Raw genomic sequence first — 15,854 nt, forward strand, 5'->3', positions numbered from 1 at the left:
GGGAAGTGACTCATCTGAGGTCACCTAGCTACTTGGTAGTGTAAGAGTTAGCTGTCTCCAAAGCCCATGCCCATTCCCCTCTAATGTGACTTGACACATTTCCAGCCCCCTCTGGCTTACATACTTGCTTAATTCGTTCCTGGTTAAAAGCTGGTTCATGCCTGGAAAGCAGCAGCCTTCAGGATGGCCAGGACCCTACTCTTCACTCACAGTCCTCTAAGAGATTACTAGGCCTAGGAAGGTTCAACTGTGTCCCTGGCCACATCCCCAAAGGCCCAGCTAAACCCAGAACCAACCAGTCTTGGATTCCACTTTCCACCTTCTGAGTGCCCCTTGGGAGGAAGGCAAACCCAAAATCAGGTGTGGGATGATGGAGATGAGGCTCCTCTGCTATGCTGCGAAAACCTGGGAATTCAGAAGCAATTCCTGAGTGTGCCAACACCTAATCCTGGGTGGGGAGGGCAGTAGAGGAAAGAGGAGATACCTCTTTATGTCTAGGCCTGCTCCACACACTACTCACTCCTAGTCATAGCACACAATTTCCATCTGGGGAGCAGGGCTGGGACTACTCCCTGTCCCATCGGAGGCTGGTGACTCTGGGCCCCCACCTTCTGTCCCACACCAGCGGGGCCTCAAAAGTAGTGATTCACGCCCCTAAGGTAGGGAAAAATTACTCCCCAAGGGAGTCTGAGAGGAAGTCAGGATCTGGGGATGAGGTGGGCCCTCTCTTATCCAAGCCTACACCCCCTCAAGTTTCAAGTTTCCTGAGCACTGATTCTATGCTAGCCTCTGAGCTGGGCCTACCCTGGTGACCGGCAGAAGAGTCCTGCTGAGCCTTGCCTTGCAAAAGCTCCAAGCAGACTAAAATCAGTATGTGGGGACCTCTTGGGCCCAGGGATGCAGAAGGCTTCAAGCATAACTCCATGAACTCGGCTTCTCAACCCCATGAAAGGCAGGGGGTATAAACTTCTGAGCCATTTCACTGCTTATCAGCTCTGTCTCCTTGAGCAAGTCACTTCACCTCTGTGTGCTTCAGTTAACTTGCTTGTAATCTGGAGATCATGCCTCCTTCACAGAGGTGAGGGGTGAATGAGATAATGCATATAAAAGGCTTAGCATCATGCCTGGCCCACCAAGGCACTTACTAAATGGAAACTATTATTCCTTGACAGAGCTTCCCACAGAGACACCCTCATTCCTGGTCACACATGTTCTCACCCACTCACACCTGCTGTATGTGCCATATGCACATTTTTCAGCCCTCTGGTGTTCTCACATACATACATATTCATACATGAATTCTTGGTCTTTCCTACCCACTCACGCCACACCAGATGGAAGGCCTGGTTCCTGCCATCATGGAATGTAGAGTCTAGCCCCCACATTTTATCATGTCACAGTCACACACACATGCATGAACATACACACACCCTGGATTTCTGGGGCCCTTGTCCTTGACCTCTCCTTGCCTACCTTGCACTCTGACAAGAGAAGTGAACTAACTCACCTAAGGCTATACAACCAGGAAGTGGGAAACTCAGGATTCAAACCTGGGCCATTTGGCTACAGAACATGAGCTTCTACTCACGATTCTATGCTGACATCCCAGGGCCCTGGAAAGACCTGTGAACCAAGGGGTGGGCCTGGCACACCAAAGGGTCAGAGAGCAGAGAGCCCACCCTGCAATGCTAGCAGCCCTCTCTCCTAGCTACAGTCATCTCTGGCCTACCCTAGGCCTCCTGTTTGTCCCCTCAAAGAGCCACCACCTCTGCTTACACACACCAATCCACAGAAAAAGGGAAGGTTTTAATTCTTGAACACCTACTGTGTGCTGGGCACTGTAGTTGGATGCTATACCTTTGGTGCTCTCTTTGTTTAATTATCATACCATCCCTGAGGTTGGTATTAATAGGCTTATTTAGAGATGAGAAAATAGGTTCCAGACTCAATCTGGCTGCATACCCTGCACTGCCAGCCTCGGCCTGTAAAGCCCACTTTTGCCCAGCTGCTTCTTTCTTTTTTTTTAATTTAGTTTTATTGCTTAAAGTATTACAAAGAGCATTACAAATGTCTCCTTTTTTCACCCCCCTTGACCTTCCCCCGGCTGCTGCTTATTTCTAACACCTCCTTCTCTCCTGTTCTTCCCATGCGCTCACCTCCCCCTAGCTGAGACCAGCTGGAGTCTGTGTTGGCCTAGGTTGTCCCCCCTTCCCCCACAAATACCTTGCTTTTCCCAAGTCACTATCTCTCTGGGTCAAGCCCAGGGCAGGCTCAGGGTGGGGCCGAGCCTTCCCACTCTTCCTTCTGCCATATCTTGGCTGTGCCACACCCCAGGGCTAGGTCAGATCCAGCCCCAAGTGGGTTTGCTCTGCAAGTCTAGTTTTACTGCGGCCAGGACAAGTCCCAATGGCTGGGGGAACAGAGGTGGTCCCAAAAGCTTAAGACTCAACTGGACACTCAACCCTCAGGCCCTCTCTGGTCCTTGCCCCAGCTTCATGCCTGGTTTGTGGGTATTTGCACTGAAATCACTTTGATCTTCCAGGTGTCAGCCTGGTTTTCTCAGGCTGTTGGCAGAAAGAGACCAGGGATAGGAGGAGCTCCTCTCTTCCTAAGAGGGGCCTGCCCCTCCCTTCCTCTCTCTTTATCCCCTCCTTATATTACTTTACCCTACTCTGGACTCTACAAAATCTGTCCCAATCCTCTGGGCCCCATACAGGCAAATGGCCTGCCCTATGCCCCTGAAACGAGTCTGGAACAGGGCATCTGAGAGCCAGAGCATGGCTCAGTGGGGCGTAATGGTCGGCACAGGCTCTGAACCATAGCTGGGACCCTGGGCTCCTTAGAAGCCTCATCTTCAACATCCCTGCTCTCCTGAATGTCACTGGTCTGGGCTTAGCTTCCTCTGGTAGTTCCTCCTGTCCTCTGCTCTCCAGCCCAGCATAGGGCAGCCTGCTGGGGGAAATCTTGCAGCACTTCAGCACAGCCCACCTGTTGTCTCCACACTCCAGTTACCTGGGGAATGTGCAAATAGGGGCTGGGCCATCCATCACTGTCAGGGGCTCAGGAATTGGGGGGAGGAGAGCAGCAGCTGTCTCCACCTGTCACTGACCCCATCCTAGTGCCCCATCTCACAGGGCCAGTGGACCTGGGGAAGGATGATGCTGGCTGGAGAAATGGCTTCTTTGCCTAGCCCTGCTCCTGGCTCCTTAGTGTACATTCTGGACATGTCAGGCCCCATAAAAACAGAGAATAAAGTTCCCCTGGAGAAACATCCCAAGCAGGGCAAACATTTGGACAACCCAAGGAGTAGAGGGAAGGGGCAGTTGCTTCCTCATCTCCCCATCCCTGCTAGTTCTGACCCTCACTAGCATACGAGCTAGCTTCCTACCTCCCACCCCACCAGGAAGGCTAAAGAGCCAGGCTCTTGACTTTCTCCGCAGATAAACCCAGACCTACTGGGTACTGGACCCAGCTGACCAGATAACCAGGGCACATATATGGCACTCAGGTCCACCACCCTCCAGCTGACCCTGAGCTAATCCAGCCAGGATCTCTGACATGGAAACCTCCTCGTGCCAATCACAACTTAGTCCAGCTTGGTTTAGAGACTCCTTCTTACCTGTTGTAAGGAAAGCCGCAGTGTGTGAACTCGGTGTACCTCCCAATGAGGGCCCAGTTTATTTCTAAGGCTTTCCTTTAGTCTCCCCACCAAATCTCCCCACCCTACCCCCATCATACCTCTACCTCCCATGGCTGCCCAAGTCAGGGTTGGGGTGAGACCTCAATTGACACCCCCCACCCCTGCATCTTCCTCACGAGGAAGCCAGCCCCCTCAGAGGAACAGAACTCTTCCTGGTCTGGCTTGTTTTTCCCTCACATCCCCTCTCCAGGACACAAAGAAGAGCCTCTGGCAGCCCCAGCTTCAGCCTTGAGGGGTGGGGGAAGAGGTGTGGAGAGGGAGGGAATTTTCTTCCTTGGATTGGTTCCTGGGTATGAGTGGGAAAGCTCCAGGGGCTTCTGAATTTGGCGATTAGGACTCTAAAGACAGAGGAGGGTGGAGGTAGGATTTTAGAGGTGAATAAATGAGGCATTCTGTAGGTTGTTGAATCAAAGGGGTAAAGTCCCCAAGGAATCTTCTAGCCCTCTTAGCCTCCCTATTCCTTAGCCTCTGTCGACCCCCAGTGGCCAGCTCAGTATTTGCATTCCAAAAGCCAACCCAGCACTGAGCCTGAACTCCCAACAGTCCAACAGGACATGAAGGACAATGCCAGCTTCCAGTGCTGGCCTGGGCTGAGCTAAATCAGGAACATCCTCCCTTATCTTCCCCACTCTCCCTCCAAGTATTAGAAATCCAAACTATCCAGGCTTACATTATTACCTTCCTCCTCTGGGCAGCCTTTCTAGAAGGCCCCAGTCCACAGGCCTGTTCCCTCCTCTGAGCTCCATATCCTAACAGTACTACTCAGGATTATCATTTGGATTTTCATTATTTGTGTACACCTTAGTTCTCCTACTACATACTCATCTGGGGCAGACACCACTGACTGGTTCTCCTTTATCTTTCGAATCAAGGCCAAGCATAGGCATGAACATACAGGAGGCGTGCAAAAAAAATGCTAATGGTGATGGTGATAATGAAGATGATGATGATGATGATGGGGTAACAGCTACCATTTATTGAGCAAGTTCTACATTCCATGCACTTTGTATCCATTCTCTTATTCAAAAGTCATTTTACATACAGATGACTGGCATTTTCAGAAGTCAAGTGTTCTAAATAACATCTTGTGTCTAGTAAGTCCAAGGTTTGAGAAGGGTCTCTGTGGCTCCAAGCTACAGGCAACTTCATGTACTGTGTGTCAGATACAGCTTTTACCCCTGGAAGGGACACAATGATAATTATGACTCAGTTCCTGACAACATGGTATGGTGTGGGCCACACCAAAGATCATATGCTCCATGGAGCATAGAGGAACTAGCTCTGCATCCTTCCTCCTCATCTCAGAATTATTCCTCTCTTGTTTGTTCATTTGGCAGAAGTAAAGATTGCCCAGTCCAGATGTGCAGCCCTCCAGGTCCCATCACACAAGGAGGCTATGGTCCACTAGGTGACTCTTATGGACAATGGGCACCTGAAAATTCAAGAATCCAGGACCACAGAGGGAGAGTTCATTAGAGACTGCTACCACTAGTATACCCAGAGTCTCCCAGTAACCAACATGGGTCAATTCAATTCATAAATACTACTGGGCCTCCCCTGGGGTCCTGGCAGGTGCTGGAATCTGAAATTCAGATAGATGAGAGATGCCTGAGTTAGTTCCCTTCACTCCATGTCATGCCCCATTAGCAAACAGTCCCCAGCCAGCAAGCACTATTGAGTATAGGGCCCATCAACCTGAGCCTTACTCTTTTCTGTGGCTTCCCTGAGCCATTTTGCCTTTCTCCAGCCTGATTGCCTTAGAGAAAACAGGCATCTCACTTTTACCCTCTTTCCTTCCCCAAGTAAGCCCCACTCAACCTAAGATTCAGTCACTCTGTTTTTGGAATTCTTTTGTGTGAAGAGTACCTGCTGGGGAAAGGAAAAACTTGTGAAGGTCCACGGGGTTTCAAGGCTCCCCTGACCTATTTCCACCACTAGGGGTCTAACAAGGCCCTGGCTTGGAGCTGACAACCATGGAAAGCCAGCAGCCTATTCAGGTTCCCAGGCACATTCTTCAAGGAGCAGAACTTACAGGTTTCAGGCTGGATTTTCCATGGGCATTTTTTAAGGATTTTTATGGCTGAAGTGGATGATTGGTAACACCTGCTTTTAAAAAATGTCCAGACTGAAATAACCAGGGCCAGGCAATAAGTCACAGGCTTCTGTGACTCTGATTACTAATTTTTCCTCACATTGGCGCATAACATAACTGTTTCCTGCAGGAAATCTTGGCCCTGACAGCAGAACCTCCCTGGGCACATTGCTGGGCCTAAGCACAGTGGTCTTTCTCTATTGGGCATGTGTGTCTTTGCTGGCAACCCACCTTTCATCAGCAACTGACAACCTCACTCAAAGCCTAGCTGATTGCTAAGGCTAATGGATGTGCATGTACACACCACACAAAATATTGGCACTCCGGGAGCTCATTGGGGTAGATAGGCTCACCTACTGCCACATAGCAAACTTGTACTTCCAGAAATGTTTACTCCAGTAGAAAGCTCTCCTGACACCCTCAGTTGTCCCTTAGTTGAAGTCAGGCCACTGGGGTCAGTGGTGCTCACACCCCACACAAGTCAGAAGACAACCATGAATGGGTTGGAGGTGTTACACAGTCTTGAGTAGTCCATGGCATTCACTGTGTGGGACTGGGAGCCTACTTTATAGGGTGGTTTCCAGGGTTCAATGAGTTAATACACATGAAGCATTTATATAGCATGTGCCATGGATATGTTAGCCCTTATAAGCTGGGGTATGTTTTTTTTCTCTTCTTTAAATATTCATTAGCCAATCTGTATGCCTTCTTGGCTTTGCATATTCATCTCCTTCACCTTTGTGTTTTTCCTCATTAATATGTAAGACCAAATTATCTATTAATAATATTAGTTCTGTCTTGGATTTTTGAGTCCAAATTATTTTATTACTAGTGGCTCAGTGCATGAATTTGTGCACTGGTGGGGTCAGGCCGGCCCAGCCCCAATCGGGGTGGATCAGGGTTGCGTTAGTTGGGAGGAGGAGATGGAGGGAAGTTGGCTGGCCAGCCCGTCCTGATCAGGTCCCGGCTGGCTGGGGGAAGGGGTGGCGGGAGATTGGTCGATGGGCCCTGCCCCCGATTGGGAGTGGGGGTCGGATTGGAGGTGTTAGCCATGGGGAGGGGGTGTGGGTGGTGGGCTGGCTGGCCCCACCCCCGAATGGGGTGGGGTGCCAATCGAGGGTCAGCAGCCTGGGGGAGGGGCCATGGGTGATTGGCCTGCCGGCCCTGCTCTTGATGGGGTGGGGTGGGGGGCCGATCTGGCGTGAGACCAGGTTGGGGGAGGGACTACAGGAGGTTGGCAGACCAGCCTCATCCCCTATTGGTGTGTGGAGGGGTGATCAGGGGTGGGGCAAGCAGGGGGAGGGGCTGCAGGCTGATCAGGGTATTGGGGGCCCATTGGGGGAGTGGCCAACTGGGAGGAGGGGCTGCAGGAGGTGGGCTGCCCAGCCCCACCCCCATTGGGGTGGGGGGTGCAATCAGGGGTGGGGGGTGCAATCAGGAGTGGGCCGTCCAGGGGAAGGGGCTGCGGGCCTATCATGGTGGGGTGGATTGATTGGGGGTAGGGCTGACTGGGGGGAAGGGAGGGGGCATTTGGCCAGTGGCCAGCTCTTGATGGGGTGGGAGAGTCTGACCAGGGGCAGGCCAGCAGGGAGGGGCCGCAAGATTGGCCGGCCAGCCCCACCCCCTGATCAGCCAATTCACTGGCCACAGTGGGCATCATAAAGACTGGTCATTATGGCTATTACAGTCGCTGGCTTTTTATATATATAGATGCTATTGCTTTTCAAATTACTCCTTATAACAGCTTTATTGATATACAATTTATATACCATATAATTCACCCATTTAAAGTGTACAAATCAGTAAGTTTAGTATATTTGCATATTTGTGCAAATTATTTCATTTCAGAAAATTTTATCACCCTCAAATGCCATAGTCTCTAGCAACCAGCTCCTTTCATTATACCCCCCGACCCCCCAGTCTCTGAAAACTACTAATCTCTCCCTCAGTGGATTTGCCTTTTGAACATTTCCTATAAATGGTATCATTCAGTATGCAGTCTGTTATGACTGGCTTCTTTCACTTACATAATGTATTTGAGGTGCATCCATGTTGTAGCTGTGTCAGTAGTTTGTTCCTTTTTATTGCCACATATTATGCCATTTCATGGATATAGCACAGAATTTTTATGTGTTCATTAGTGATGGACCTTTGGGTTGTTTCTTCTTTTTGGATATTATGAATAATGTTGCTATGAACATGTAGAAATTTTTGTGAGGGCATATGTTTACATTTCTCTTGGTTACACATACCTATGAGTAGAGTTGTTGGGTCATATGGTAAGACTATGTTTAACTTTTTAAGGAACTGCCATATTGTTTTCCAAAGTGTTGTGCCATTTTACATTCTCACCAGCAATGCATGAGAGTTTCACTTTCTCCACATCCTCCTCAACACTTATTTTCTTTCTTTTTTATTATAGTTATTCCAGTAGGTGTGAAATGCTATCTTATTATAGTTTTGATGTGCATTTCCCAGATAAGTAGTGAGGTTGAGAACTTCCTGTGCCTATTGGTCATTTGTACATCTTATTTGGAGAAATGTCTATTCATATATTGTATTCATTTTTAATTGGTCATTTGTCTTTTTATCATTGAGTTCTAAGTATATTTTATATCTTATGGATTCACATCCTTTACCAGGTGCATGATTTGCAAATATTTTCTTCCTTTTTGTGGGTTATAATTTACTTTCTTTTTTGGCAATTAACAGTATATTTTGTGTGACAGTTGGCAGATGCTAAGGGCTTATATAGCATGAAGCATTTATATAGCATGTGCCATGGGCATATTAGCCTTTATAAGCTGGGGCTAACTAGAGGCCCAGTGCACAAATTCATCACCAGTGGGGTCCCTCAGCCTCGCCTGTGGTATCGGGCTGAAACCAGCTCTCCAACATCCCCTGAGGGGTCCCGGATTGAAAAAGGGCTCAGGCCAGGCCAAGGGACCCCACTAGTGCATAATCAGGGCCAGGGAGGGACACGGGAGGTTGGCCAGCTGGAGAGGGACCGGGGCAAGGCTCCAGGCCATGTCTGGCCCTTCTCACTCAGTCCAGATCAGCCGGACACCAGCAGCAAACTAACCTATTGGTCGGAGCATCTGCCTGCTGGTGGTCAGTGCACATCATAGTGACTGGTCTACTGGTTGACTATCTGCCCCTGGTGGTCACTGCACGTCATAGTGAGCAGTTGAGCAGCCTTAGCATATCATTAGCATATTACATTTTGATTGGTTGAATGGATGACTGGACAACCAGACAATTAGCATATTAGGCTTTTATTATATAGGACTGGAGGCCCAGCACACAAAATTTGTGCACAGGTATGGTCCCTAGGCCTAGCCTGCGATCAGGGCCATTTTCCCCAGCTGCCCGCAGCTGGCCCCACCCCCTCTGCCACCCACCCCTGGCTCCCTTTCACCATCGGGTTATTGAAGCCTGCTGGCCGGGGGGAGGAACCAAGAGGTTGGCCATTCCCACCCTCTCGCCAGCCCTGCCCCCACTGCTGGTTGCCTTCTGTGCATGGGGCAACTGGTGAGGTGGGGCCTTGGCCTGGCACCACCTGTGTCCCCCACCACCCACCCCCGGTTGCCCATTCATCATTGGGTAATCAGAGCCTGCTGGCCAGGAAAGGAACCGAGAGGTGGCCAGTGTGCATCCTAGTGATTGGTTGAACGGTTGTTCTGGTCATTCCACCATTGGGGTCAATTTGCATATTACCCTTTTATTATATAGGATAGAGACCCAGTGCATGGGTGGGAGCCAGCCAGCCTGCCCTGATGGGGGCCCTGAATCCGGGTGGGGGTCCCTGCAGGGGGCGGGGCCTGCTGGGGCGAGGGGCCATAGGCGGTTTGCATTGGGGATTATGACTGAGTGACACAGAGGCTGCTGGAGACCCAGGTGTTCCATTTAAAGGATTGGCCCATGATGGGGGTGGGGGAGTCCCCTCTGGGGTAGGGCCACCAGGGTGAGAGGCCGCAAGTGGTTTGCAGGCCAGCCTCGCTCCTGATCAGAGTGGGAATCCCCACTGGGAGTGAGGCCAGCCGGGGCAAGGGGCCTGGGGTGGTTTGTCAGCCAGCCCCTTCCCCAATCGGGGTGAGGGTCCCCACTGGGGGGTGGGGCCAGGCTGGCGAGGGGCCATGGTTGTTCTGGTCTCTGGTCCTTCTGGTCATTCCACTGTTTTGGTCGCTGAGCTTTTATTATATAGAATAGTATGGCAGGATGGATAGGGGTACTGGGGCATGACATGACCAAGATACAGGAAAAATACTTTACAAGCTTGCCTAAGGAAGAGCAAGGGCCTGTTCTTGGAACTGGCAAGCATGCACACAGGGGAATGGTGTATCAGACAGTCTCTGAGTGGATATATAGGGAACAATCTCTGCTTGGGCCTGGATCGAGCTGGAAAAATCTGTACACCACATCAAAAGTCTACTATAGTAGAAATCCAGTGTCCAATGTGGCATTTAAAGAAAGAGGCTTGCTAACCAATGGACACAGACAACAGGGGGGTAAGGGCATGAGTGGGGGGATGGGGGTAATGTGGGGATAAGGACACATATGTAATAACTTAATCAATAAAGAAATTAAAAAAAGAAAGAGGCTTGGCCCAGCCATTGTGACTCACTGGTTGAGCATCAACCTATGAACCAAGAGGTAATGTTCAATTCCCAGTCAGGGCACATGCCCAGGTTTCAGGCTTGATCCTCATTGTGGGACATGCCAGAGGCAGCTGATCAATGATTCTCTCTCATCATTGATGTTTCTCTCTTTCCCTCTTCCTTCCTCTCTGAAATCAATAAAAATATGCACTGAGTGGCCAGATTATTATGACCACCTGACGTTTGTAGGCAAATTAGCTATAATTTTGTGCTGAAGCTGCTAGAGGGCCAGACCATTATAAATAGGGAAGCAGGTTGTTTACCACGACAGTAGAAGTGATTTTTTTCTGAAGATATGGGTAAACAACGTGATTTAACAGCCTTTAAACGTGGGATTTATATATACACTGAGTGGCCAGATTATTATGACCACCCCATCTGTACTTCGTTGGGCCACTTTTTGCCTTCAATACTGCGGCGATTCTTCTTGGCATTGACTCCACGAGATGTTTAAAGGTGATCTGAGGAATCTGACACCATGCCTGATGAATAGCACTGTCCAGTTCTGTGAGATTCGATGGTTGTGGAACCAGCTGCCTGATGGCTTTTTTAACTTCGTCCCACAAATGCTCAATTGGATTGAGATCTGGTGATTGTGGGGGCCACCTAAGCAAGGTAAAGTCTTCCTCATGTTTTTGAAACCACTCCTGCACAATATGAACACCGTGGCATGGTGCATTGTCTTGTTGGAAGAAGCCATCTGCATTGGGATACGCCATCAACATGATAGGATGAACTTGATCAGCAATGATACTTAGGTGTGTTGTGCTATTCGGACGTTGTTCCACAGGAATTAAAGGGCCCAAATCATGCCAGGAAAACATGCCCCAAATCATAACACTGCCCCCACCAGCTTGAATGGTTGTACTCATGCATGTGGGGTGCATGCTTTCATGCTGTTTACGCCAAATTCTCACTCTGCCACCTGCATGATGCAACTGGAAACGTGATTCATCGGACCACATGACTTTTTTCCAATGCTCGACTATCCAATCCTTGTGTTCCTGTGTGAATTGGAGACATTTTATCTTGGTAACTGCAGACAGCAAAGGTGTTCAAACAGGCCTTGGCTTCCATATCCCATACGATGCAGTGCACGGCTAATTTGCCTACAAACATCAGGTGGTCATAATAATCTGGCCACTCAGTGTATATTTTTTCTTTTGTTGCTCATGCTTTTCATGTTACATCTAAGAAACCACCCAAGTACTCCTATATTCCTTCTAAGAAGATTATAGTTTTAGCTCTTACATTAATATCTTTGATCCATTTGGAGTTAATTTTAGTGTATGTCATGTGGTAGGGGACCAACTTTATTTATTTATTTATTTATTTAGTTAGCTATTTTGCATGTGGATATCCAGGTACCCTAACAGCTTAAAAAAAAAACACCTTTCTTAAGAAGAAAATTTTACCCCTTGCTACAACATGGATGGACCTGGAGAACATTATGCTAAGTGAAATAAGCCAGCCAGAGAAAGACAAGTACCATATGATTACACTCATATGTGGAATTTAATGAACAAACTGAACTACCAAGAAAAATAAAGACAGACTCATAGATAGAGAGCAGGTGGACAGTTCTGGTGAGTGGGGGTGGGGTAGGGGGATTGAGCAAAAAAGAAAAAAAAGAGATAAAACTTATGGACATGGACAACAGTGTGGTGGTTGTGGGGGGTGGGGAGTAGGGTGGGTGGAGGTGGAAGAGGGTATAGAAGGGTAAATGCTGATGGAAAAAATAAAATTAATTAATTAATTAATTAATTAATTAAAAGTTTTTTTTCTTAAAGAAAAAAAGCCTTTCTTGTCCATTGAATTGTCTTGGCACCTTTCTGAAAATTCATTGACTATAAAGAAGTTTTATTTCTGTACTCTCAAACATTGTATTGATGTATAAGTCTATCCTTATGACTGTATGATACTGTCTTGATTACTATGGCATTGTAGTAAGTTTTGAAATCAGAAAGTGTAATTCCTCTAACTGTTTCTTTCTTTCAAGATTGTTTTGCCTATTCGGGGTCCCTTGCAATCCATATGAATTTTGGGATCTGTTTGTTAAATATTAAAAAAAAAGAGCAAGCAGGAATTTGTAATTTTAATGGGGATTGCATTGAATATGTAGATCAATTTGTATATAAATTTAAAATATAAAGTATTCTATTTCATGAGCACAGAGTATGACTTTCCATATATTTAGGTCTTCTCTAATTTCTGTTAATAAGTGGTTTGTAGTTTTCAGAGTGCAAGGCTTATACTTCTTTTGTCAATTTTATTCCTAAATGTTTTATTCTTTTTGATAGGATCATAAATAAGTTTGTTTTCTTAATTTCATTGTTTTCCTTTCCCATTTTAAAACTCTTTATTATTGAGAGTATTAAAGCTGTTCTCCTTTTTCCTCCCATTGTCCCCCTCCACCAGGTTCCAGCCCCACCCCAGGCCTTGACTACCCTACTGTCTGTGTCCATATATAAGATTTTTGGTTAATCTTTTCCCACCCTCTAACCCCCTTCCCTCTGAGATTCATCAGTCTATCCCATGCCTCCATGACTCTGATTCTATTTTATTATCAGTTTATTTTGTTCATTAGATTTCTTGTTTGTTTATTTTGATTTTTAGATTATAGTGTTCATATATATGGATTTGTTGCCATTTTATTGTTCATATTTTTATAATTTCTCCTCCTCCTCCTTCCTCTTCTTAAAAATACCCTTCAACATTTCATGTAATACTGGTTTGGTGGTGTTGAACTCCTTTAGGTTTTTCTTGTCTGCAAAACTCTTTATCTGACCCTCAATTCTAAATGAGAGTTTTGCTGAGTAGAGTAATCTGGTTGTAGATCCTTACTATTCATCACTTTGAATATTTCTTATCACTCCCTTCTGGCCTGCAATGTTTCTGTTGAGAAATGAACTGACAGTCATATGGGGACTCCCTTGTAGGTAAGCAACTAACTACTTTTCTCTTGCTGTTTTTAAGTTTCTCTCTTTGTCTTTAACCGTTGGCATTTTAATTATGATGTGTCTTGGTGTGTGCTTTTGGGGGTTCTTCTTGTTTGGGACTCTCTGTGCTTCCTGAACTTGTCTATTTCTTTCACCATGTAGGGGAAGTTTTCTGTCATTATTTCTTCAAATAAGTTTTCAATATCTTGCTTTCTTTCTCTTCTCCTTCTGGCATCCATCCCCATAATGTGAATGTTGGTACTCTTGAAGTTGTCCCAGAGGCTCCTTATTTTTGTATTCTTTTTTCTTTTTGCTCTTCTGATTGGGTGTTTTTTGCTTCCTCATTTTCAAAATCATTGATTTGATTTGTGTAATCCTCTACTGTACTGTTGAATCCCTGTAAATTATGCTTAATTCCTGACTGGTCCTTTTTCATGTCTTTGACATTCTCACTAAGATCCTTGAATAACCTTATAACCATTGTTAGAACTCTGTATCCAGTCATTTGCTTAGTTCCATTTATTTCATTTGTTATGTTTCTTTGTCTCTGTATTTTTGCTGCTTCCCTGTGTTTGTTTCTATGTATTAGGTAGAGCTGCTATGTCTCCTGAAATTGGTGGAGTGTCCTGTAGGGCCCAGTGGCTCATCTGGGTGGTCTAGGTGTGCCCCTGTGTGGTCTGTGTGCACAGTCTTGTAGTTGAGTCTTGATTGCTGTTGGGATTACTGGGAGGAGTTGACCTCCAGGCCAATTGGCTGTGAGGACCAGGTGTGACTACAGTGGGAGAGCTGCTCTGCAGGAGATGCTCCTATGGAGTAAAACTTGCCTCTGTGGGGCTTTGGTGCTCAATGAGTTTGTCTCTTGAGTGTGTCTCTTGTGGATGTGTAGAGTTGTAATCTGCTAAGGTCTGAAGCTGTCCACCAGGTGCATTGGCTCTGGGGTCTCCAAGGAGGTGCAAAGTCAGCCACTGCCTAGGACCACACAACAGGAACTACAAAGAGGTCTGAAGACTTCTGTTTGCTATTTTTATGGGGCTTGGAGGTGCCCACTCGAGTCCCAGCTGTGAAGCAAGGAAGGCCAGTGCTAGTTCCAGGTCTTGGGATTTTTATTGATAGGTTTGGGGCATGCTTTCACCACCTACAACTTGTTTTAAAGATTTTAGCAAAGTCTGAAGCCTGAGCCAAGACAGGCCATTCATACGGAAAAGCTGCTGCAAACAGTTTGGATAGGGCTGTAAATTGGATGGGGCGGGGTATCAGGTAATCCCCAGGGTGGAGCAAACAGGAGAGGTCCCAGCACAGGAACAATGAGCCTTGCCAGCACCCCCATCTTGGAGAAAGCTACTCAGGAGTTCCTTCCCCAATGCCAGACAATCCAGTACCTCCCCATATGTGCCTCAGTCCCCCAAAGCTGGCTAGTGCTGGGAGTTGGAGTAAGGTTATGGGCCAGTCCTTTAAATGGAACACCTGGGTCTCCAGCAGCCTATGTGTCACTCAGCCATAATCCCTGCTGTTTTTTACAGCCCATAATTTCAGGGACTTCTCTTCCCAGATCTGAAACCCTGGGCTGGGGAGGGCTGGTATGAGGCTGGGACCCCTTGCTCCTCATGGATGTCCTCCTAATTTAAAACAATGGCACATGTGGGTGTGTTGGACCAGCATGTTCTGCACCTCCGCCCCTCCTACTAGTCTCAATGTGCTTTCTTCTTTACTTTACTTCTCTAGCTGTGGGACTTTCATTCAGCTATATTTCAGGTGGTTCGCAATGATGTTTGTTCTGTATTTTAGTTGTAATTTTGATATGGTTGTGGAAGGTGCTGAGTACAGGCATTTACCTACACTGCCATCTTGGTTCTGCTTCCTTAATTTCATTTTAAATTGCTCATTGCTAGTATAGAAATATGCTTTTTGTACATTGATCTTATATCCCCAATTTTTTCTTAATTCGTCTGTTACTTTTAATAGGTTTTTAGCATATTTATCAGGCTTCTCTATACATAAGATTATGTAAATAGAAATATTTATTTCTTCCTTTGTTATCTGTATGCCTTTTATTTCTTTTTCTTGCCATGTTGCTCTGGCTAGAGCCTCCAGTAAAATGCTGAATAAAAGTGTTAAGTGCAGACATTCTTGTCTTGTTCCTGAACTTAGAGGAAAAAAACCTCAGTCTTTCATCGTTAAGTAAGATGTTAGCTTTGGGGGTTTCAGTAGTTGCTTTTTATCTGGTTGAGGAAATTTCTTTCTCATCCTAATTTGTTGAGTTTGGGGGGTTTATTTATCATTAAAGGGTGCTTGATTTTATCAAATTCTTCTTTTGAATCTATTGAAAAGATCATGTATCTTTTGTTGTTCATTAATATTGGATGTTAAACAAGCCTCGTATTCCAGGGATAAATCCCACTTGTTCACAGTGCTTAATCCTTTTTATTCATATGTTACTGGATATGGTTTGATTTGCAGTTTTGTTT

The sequence above is a fragment of the Myotis daubentonii genome, chromosome X, assembly GCF_963259705.1.
Source record: "Myotis daubentonii chromosome X, mMyoDau2.1, whole genome shotgun sequence".
NCBI classification, from domain to species: Eukaryota; Metazoa; Chordata; class Mammalia; order Chiroptera; family Vespertilionidae; genus Myotis; species Myotis daubentonii.